Genomic DNA, 8254 nt, shown 5'->3' with positions numbered 1-8254 from the left:
AACCAGTCACGCGCGAAAAAGAGTTGGGCACGTGAGCGTCGCAAACATGATGACTGTGCTGTATTTTATTACTGGCCTTCAGAGGCATCGTAGACAGAAATTTCCAGAAGATCTGTTACCTGTCCAAGGGCAATACCCGGTTTTTACCAAACGGGGAAAAACAAATTTTCAGTCAGGCGATTCGAACTGCAATTGTTGTGCAATCCTAAGGGTGGGTGAAGTCCCTGGTGTTGATATTATTATGTTCTGTCACTTGTGCAACTTGGTTTGAGTTTGGAGGAGTTTTCTAGATTTGGGGCTTTACCTTTGAGGGGGAAGAAATATCATGTGATAATGTGGTGTGATTATTGCGTTGCTGGTTTCACTCGTAACATTATCTAAAGGGACAATTTTCCTGCAATTGTTGACGTTGGTGCAACTACAGCATAATCAAACACAAGTTCAACAAAACAACCTTATACATGCAGCATAATGCTTGTTTCAAAGCCTCTCCCAATAGGCTACGTAAAAGTCAACACAAACGCACCAAAAGAATGCTTTGAAGGCATGTGCTTGCCAGTGCAAAGTTTGCAATGAAGCAATTAGGCATTCTACGTTGTCAAACAGAATATAGCCAAATAATTAAAAAACATGTCGAAATATCCATAACAAAAACAAGTAATAAAGTGCATATTATGTTTCATATTTAATTAACGCTTGAATGATTGCACGATCACGGCTTATAGCCATCACGCTGCAATGTGCTAAAATAGAGTGGCTTTATGCCAAGGAAACAAGCACAACGATACGTTACAAAGCCCAAATTTGGCCATGATATTTAACGGAACAGTAAATTGAATTTGGTTAAACACTTGAATCACAATGAAACACGCAACCGTTATATAAGAACGTGATTTTCAAAACATACATGCCAATACTGACCAAATAAATTAAAATTAGATTTTTCTACAAAACCGCCTACTTTGCTTTGAAATGCCCCTATTTTTGATATGCTTCCATATTTTTGCACAGCTTTAACAAAGAGTTAAGTTTTTTTATTGCCGTAGAATGCCTGCTTTTGTGAAACCACAAATTAAGCAGTTTTAGGAAAGGCTATTTTGTGGTAAAAACGTTATTTAATGTTAATCAAAACAAATGCAAAGATTTCATAAAACGGTATATGTTTCGTTTATCGTGTGGAAAAATCATACTCTTTCTTCAACCGTCATTATTTTTGGTTGCACTCTAAGTACCCCGTCTATATATAGTTCCTGCATCGGGAATTTTTCCACTGCTTCACTGTTTTCGCTAAACATAGCATGTACTAATAACCGTGGTTGGTGGGTATTTTTCATGGTATATATTAAGCACGCTATTGGAGAAATACAAACAATTTGGTTGCACGTTAAAGCAACGAAACCTTGAATGGTCAAAAACTTCAAGCGCACCATGTGCACTTACCCGTTACTGGAAATTACCTCGTTGTAGCGGGGAATCGACCCACCTCCAGCAAAGCGCAGCCTTCCTGTTTACAGACGCCTTGAGCGAAAACAACACGGCGGGCTGTATGCCATGGCGTGGGCGAACATGTGGGGGGTTGAACAACGTTTCTTTGAAATGCGGATGCCTGAACAACGTTGAAGTGGTACGACCTACTGCAGTCAGTGTTTGTCGAAGCCATTCCGCGGGTGCTTTATTGGCGAACGAAGTTTTTCCCTGAACTGGGGATGAATAGGTCGTTGGAGCGGTGCGCGCGCGTTGTTGAAAGTGCCGGGTGCTCGGACAACTTTGATGGCACTGTTAAACATCACACAACAGGCGCGCTTCTACCCCTTGTCGCGACCGCTCGGGGAGCAGTGAACAAAGCAGCGAGTCCAATTGCTTTTTACACTAAAATCACCAAACTTCCCCGGAGGTTTCCAGCGATAAACGTTGCTAACGCGTCTTGGATACCAAGTACTGCGAACAGTCGCACACGGCCCCTCAATAACTCTTGGAGCATTGTTCGCACACAATTAGACTCGTCGGCCCCGCAAAACGACTTCCGATAGACAGGACAACGCGACGATCATTTCATCTCAACGTTGCCATCTTTTTAACCGCCTTCCTCTTCAAGTGGTGCCAACGGGCCGCTTTGGGTAAATAACTCGTTGTCGTTTGTTGATTTTTCAGTATATGATGGATGTGGGGAATTTTGGTTTTAACACCTGATGGCATTATCGTCAGTATTTTTCACACATCGTTGCAATACAATTGTTGCTTGAATATAGAATATTGCAGTATTGCCTAAACCAATTTCCATCTGGCGCCTACGTGATACCAAATAAAGTAGGCCAGATGCGGCATTTGTTTGCCAAATAGTCCAGAGTTATTTTAGGGTGGCTCAAAGTCGTTGGATTCTATACAATCGATATTACTGGAATAAAAGAGTGGGAACGCTGGACAGCAAACAGTCGTAAAAAAATAAACGCAAATATACCTTCAAAGGGTAAACCGTCAATTGCACAGCCTTGTTTTGTGGACGACGTGCGGTTTGCGGCCCGTCCTAGTCACGTCCTCCCCCATACGAACTCATCTAAACCAATCGATACAAACGGAAACGTGATACCCGTTTGCCGCCCATTTCAACATCACACGTTTTACCACCGTTTGACAGCATGTAGGACACGTGGTCTCTTTATGTGATTTTACAAAATCGCTTCTGCGCGCTGCTGTGAATTTGTTTTGTTAATATGTTGTGCATTCCGTCTTATTGATTTCTGTCAGTTTTATTTAATGTATATTTATCGCGGTAAACTGCGATTTGCAATGTAATGTGGGACAGACGTAATAGAAATATCCCGTGAAGTATATTTTAAGGAGCTTATTTCACTTATCAGTAAAGTCTATTTCGCCATATATGTCCTGCTGCCTAGCAAACTAAATATTTGTATTGCTGTGCTTAATTGGTTCTCATAAACTGACGAACAAAGTTCTTCAGCTAAACATACCAATATGGACTTTTATCATGTACCGTCATTCATACATCCCAGACCCATGTTAATTTAGCGTTTTGGAATGCTGGGAATGGACCTCGGTCTTCCCACGGCGCCAAAAAGGGATGTTAGGGCAAGAGATGGTAAAGCGTTTGCGTCAACATGCTGTAGTCATGGATCGGGCGTGTAAAGTGAAATTGCGACAGGTGTCTAACACTGATGGGAGGTAAGCGAAAGGGCGAGCAAACGGGCCAGGCCAAATATGCCGACGCGACTCTCGCCGTCTGTCATTCCACAGCGCCCATTCGAACGCCTTCGTAATTACTCACAACAGTAAAGGGTTACAAAGGCAGACGCCGTCGGTTGATGTGGATGTGGCGACGGCCGTAAACGGCCTGGCGAAACTTGATAGCATACATGCTAACAAAGTCACGCGCCCGCACAAATTGTTCACAAGGTTGATTTCCTGTCGAACCCATGAGACGAAGGGCGTTACGAGGGCGTGCAATCAACCTCGCATGACCAACAGCAGGACCAGGGCGCCTGCGTTACCGGAGGTGTTTTGACTCGAGCGAGTGAAAAATTGATGTTTTTTTTGCGAATGTCGTGCAGGATTGCATCTAAACCACTCCAACGTGACAGCCAGCATTTGCGCAATGGCCGTTTTCTGCAGCTTTTTGACCTTACCGCTGAAAATGTGTCGGAAATTTTTATCGCAAATGGGGTTAAACATTGACTGATGCACAATTTTCGGATATGCTTAAAGTGCATGTTTTTGTTGAAAATGCAAAGGTGCTTATGACAAACTTGTCAACCTAAAATAAATTAGCAGTTCGTTGCCTATTTTTTCCTTCGGTTACACAGAACAAGTCATTATAACTCCAATCTTTTATTGCTGCAACCATAACGAATAAACCATTAGTATTTGGTCAAATTTAAATTCAACCAATATGACAGACATGCAGTACATTAACGGGAGATGCATCTAAAAAAAACAATAATGAATTTGTCTTGGCACGGGTTTAGGGTAATTCCCGATGACTATTTTTGTTCAAGTTCGTTTTTACGCGGGCCAAATGGAGCACCGAAATAGCAGGCCAACGACTAAACGCCTGATGCGGCGTGCCCATATTGGGTTGAACGACCGTTATCACTTTAATTTGGACGAAAAATAACCGTGCGCAAGGTCAAGAGCCTTTATTACAGGCCAGCAAGGTGTCACAGGCTGCGAACGCGGTGTGAAGCCACACACAGTCGAGGGTTGGGCGTGGGAAGGCCGAGAGTTCACTCTTGTGAATCACAAAGTCCATCCGTTCCCTCTCACGCCTGACAAATCAAAGCCAGCGGCGCGCCCGCTCCCCGCTCTTTGATCTCGATACTCGGGGCGTTCGGCCTGAGCGCCTTTTTGGCCAGGTGAAGCGTCGCTGTCGGCTCCACGCGTGCGCTGGCTGCGGTTTTAAGCCGCGAAGCAAGTATGAAGGCTTGTTTTCAGCTTCGTTTGATTCAAAGCGGCACCGACCATTTCATCTTCGCCTTGCTTGTGAAAGACCGATAGCTTCTAAATCAAAGCGAGGTCGTAACTTGTTTGAGGTATGCGAAGGGTCGGATTGATGTTTGCGCTATGGTTTCACCTGCCTTAGAGGTTTCTGATTGTTTGCAAGAGAGCGTTACACGGTTTGCACCTCAAGTGCGAAAGGTCTCTTCGCTCCAGAACATTAAAAGCAATTATAAATTTCCGTGGTTTACCACCGAAACTTAGTCACTCTGGCGGGAATTTCTTGAAGCTATAACCTTGGCATATTTATTTTCTCCTTATTCCAAGCAGACGGCGCGCGACATGTTAAGCACACGAACATGTTTTGAGATGCAAATAACTTCGGCGAAACTTTCAGTATGTCCTCATTACCGCCTGTGGCGATTATCGTACCTTGCATAACATTATTCCGGCGCTCAAGGCTGCGAACGTGCAATTGCCGACGAATCCAACCTCGCCTGAGCGATACGAGGCTTGTTTAACCGCAGCAAAGCCTTAAACGTGATACGGTACGCCTCTTTTACCGACTGTTTTGAATACGACTTCTTCCAACAGCTTTCAGTATGTTATTAGTGCTGGCACTTGCAGCCGACAACACACATATATTTACATAGAGCAGGCCGAAAAAGAATGGCTCTATCGGCGCTTTAAGCGACAGTATGCCGGTAAGTCGATGCACATCGGGGCTGTTGCATTTAAATTGCTTTCCCGTTTCCAAGCCGCATGGAATTTCTCCATTAGCATAGGAACTGCTGGAATGAAAATTAAACGTAAATGAATGTGCTGGTTGAAAAGTCCGCCACCCGATATTGTTACTCAGAACATAGCGACCACAAGGACTGTGAGTAAACTGGTAACATTCATGTGTCACATGGATTTAAGTGCACACGGTACAGCCGATTTACACAAATAAGCCGATTTAGACCCAAAAAAATTCAGTCCGACAAATTTAGTCCGACGCAACAGTCCCGCCACAATTTGATTGATCAGACGGCCTATTTTAAATCTAAACAGCCAGAGGCGCTGGTTTTGCATCACAGTTACGAGTTAGGCTTGATAAAAGTGTGTAGAATCGCGACCTTGGCTTTTTCGCTTCAAGGTCGAGAATTACTGACATCGCGACAAAATGTTTCTCATGACTGCGGCTTTGCAGTTCATGCCTTTCCCGGGGGCGTTGTTTTAACGCGGTCTTGCATCCGCCTTAGATGCTACACGGTGGGGCGTGAACCTAGAGCACGGCTATAAAGTGCCTGTAAATATCCGCGTCTATATATGACCAGCGCCGATAAAACGTGCCGATGGGCTTAACAGAAAATGGGTGCAGTTTTCGCGGAAATTTTAGAGACAGTCGTGTGGTTGCTCTCGAAGGCCCGTACCAAGAGCACACACGCCCGGAAAGCATAAACATACGACAAAATCTTATGGGTGAAGCAATATGTTCACGCAAATACACCCTACTTTAATAGGTTAAATTGGGTGGGCGTGGGAATACTGCGGGTTTTGGACGGTTCACGTTTGTCACAAACTCTGCCTACAACATTTGAGGATATAACATTTCTTGCGTGGTCGCCCTGTGCCGAGTTACAATATGGAGGGACGGACTTTATTCAAGCAGTTCCTATGCTAATGGAGAAATTCCATGTGACTTGGAAATGTGAACAGTTGGGGATTGTGCTGGGGTGTACTTCGGTGTTGTTCACACGCTATGCAACTGCATATCTATCGTTTTATTGTATGTTGCATCCTGTGTATCGCGTAGATCGATTTACAAACTTCCCTCAGGGCACGAGTCTTCTTAAAAATCCGACTGTGAAAATTATTCAAATTCCAATCAGGCTTGCGACGCTAGGTTCGGGTCGCGTAACGTAAAAACGGTCGCCCGCCTCGACCTGCTTCTGACGTGAGTCACCCCAAGCCCAGGTAACTTGCTCCACGGGCCAGGTCGCAGATCCACGCTGAGAGAAACGTCCTTATTAGTAACGCAATAGGGCAACGTCCCGTTTCGCACCCGAGTCACGACTAAAACACGCCCGACAAACAGTTCAAGGTACGGATGTGGCTTTTCCGTTTGCCGGGGCCTGTAAAGTGCCAACGCACTCTGCTAAACCGCGTGAAACACACCGGTTCCACGGAAGGCGCCACGGTCTGCCCAGGGCTCGCCGGCGCTTGGCGAATCACAGCCTTGCGGTAATTGCCAGCTATGTTTCCTGTGCCTTTTGTTTGCTCGCAAGACCAGGGCAACTTGGATTTCCGTTTTACTGTTGGCCCACAACTTTTCTCGCGGCGCAGACAATTGGTACCCGGAAAGATTGGAACCTCTTTCAAGTACCACCTCCGTTTCCCTGTCTTTCCTGTAGCCAACTGGCGTTTTAGTGTGGCCCTACGGTGCCCGGTTTATGTCTGCCCTACGTATGCAAATCACCGACGGGATTATATTATCAATTTAAATCTGCCTGCATCCCACACAAAACTTCGTTGATATATGAAAAACACTTCTCATTTTTTGTACATACTTTCTCCCTTCAGCCTTACATTGACGTGAAATTTTTGCAAAAGTCCAGCAAGATTTAATCAGTGCAAGTGTATTGAATACAGCTATACAAGTTTCACGAAAATGACAAAAACTTGAAGTAAAAAAATTGCACGAAAACACATCGGTTACACAAAGCATAAATTCTTCGCTTATGAAGCGAAATGTCGGTGTGCGAAACTGCAATGGTAGACAGGGGCGCAACACAATACACGAACAAGCAGGAGAACCCGTTGGTAAGCGCAGATGACGAGGTTGCTGCGCTGCGTCAGAATTGTTTGGAAAGGCACTTTGTTGCGGATGTGTTCAGGTTGAATCAACTTTTTAGACAACACTGCAAAAGAAAGTAAAAACATAAGTTTTGTTGAATGCGTAATTGAAGTTAACTTTGGATTGATTTTATGATGAAATACAATGCTATTGTAAAAGTTTTAAGACTTACACAAACAGGTTTTGAAATTGAACACGGCAATTTACCTCATAGTATCATGTCGCTCAAATTGATTCTCTCAATGGGGTCAAAATCTTGCTGAAGTAAAGTAACTCTCGTCGTTGTTTCGATTCCTCGAGGTTTCACTTCGCAAATCTTGATCCCGGGTTGGTTTCACGTGCGTTGAGAACTTGCGTCGGCTCAGGCAGGCTAATAGTTGGCCTGTTTTACGGTAAAACTCATGCAAAACGCAATCCCGGTATTTACCGCAAAATCGGCAGTGCGTTAACGTGCACTTTCCGACCTTTCCTTAGCAAAGTTTCACGACTAACGTGTAAGTCCATTGTTTGACAATTTTCTTGTCAGGTTATGCTGCAGTTGGTGAATCTTTGGTTTTGATAATTTCCACAACTGTACAGTTCAGTTCGTTTCAAGCCAATGCTTTCGGCTTCTTTCATCTGTCGGCAGCTCGAGTAGGAACCTTGCCGTTTGCGGCGTGTCACAACATACATCCATTTTTTGCACAGATAAAACGTAGCCTTTTATTTCAACAGTTACTTCGCGTTCTGTTCGTCTGTGTCTCGTGCTGTGGTGTGTCTGCTTTTATACGGCGACGATGTTTTGCGCCACAAAAGAAAAAAATGGGATGGTAGCTAAGAGAAACACGGCGCTTCGTTCTGGGAGTTTCACCACACGTGACAAACGGGTTGCGCGAAGGCGGAGCAACTACTAATATACTGGAACTGTACGTTACGTTGTAGGCTTGGATAACAGTTGCTTAATGCAAATGATTGGCAGCATTGGTC

The 8254-nt window shown here is 44.5% G+C and overlaps 1 long non-coding RNA gene across 1 annotated transcript; it reads right to left on the bottom strand.

Moving 5' to 3' along the window:
- Nucleotides 1-7054: 7054 nt before the first annotated feature.
- LOC145889694 (uncharacterized) lies at nt 7055-8014 on the bottom strand. The gene is made up of 2 exons (XR_014399527.1): nt 7496-8014; nt 7055-7352 (listed from the first exon to the last, which is right to left on the bottom strand). It is a non-coding gene; the product is annotated as an uncharacterized LOC145889694 (long non-coding RNA).
- Nucleotides 8015-8254: the final 240 nt, after the last annotated feature.

The sequence above is a fragment of the Ascidia mentula genome, chromosome 2, assembly GCF_947561715.1.
Source record: "Ascidia mentula chromosome 2, kaAscMent1.1, whole genome shotgun sequence".
Lineage (NCBI taxonomy): Eukaryota > Metazoa > Chordata > Ascidiacea > Phlebobranchia > Ascidiidae > Ascidia > Ascidia mentula.
This window is presented reverse-complemented; position numbering and strand designations above follow the sequence as displayed.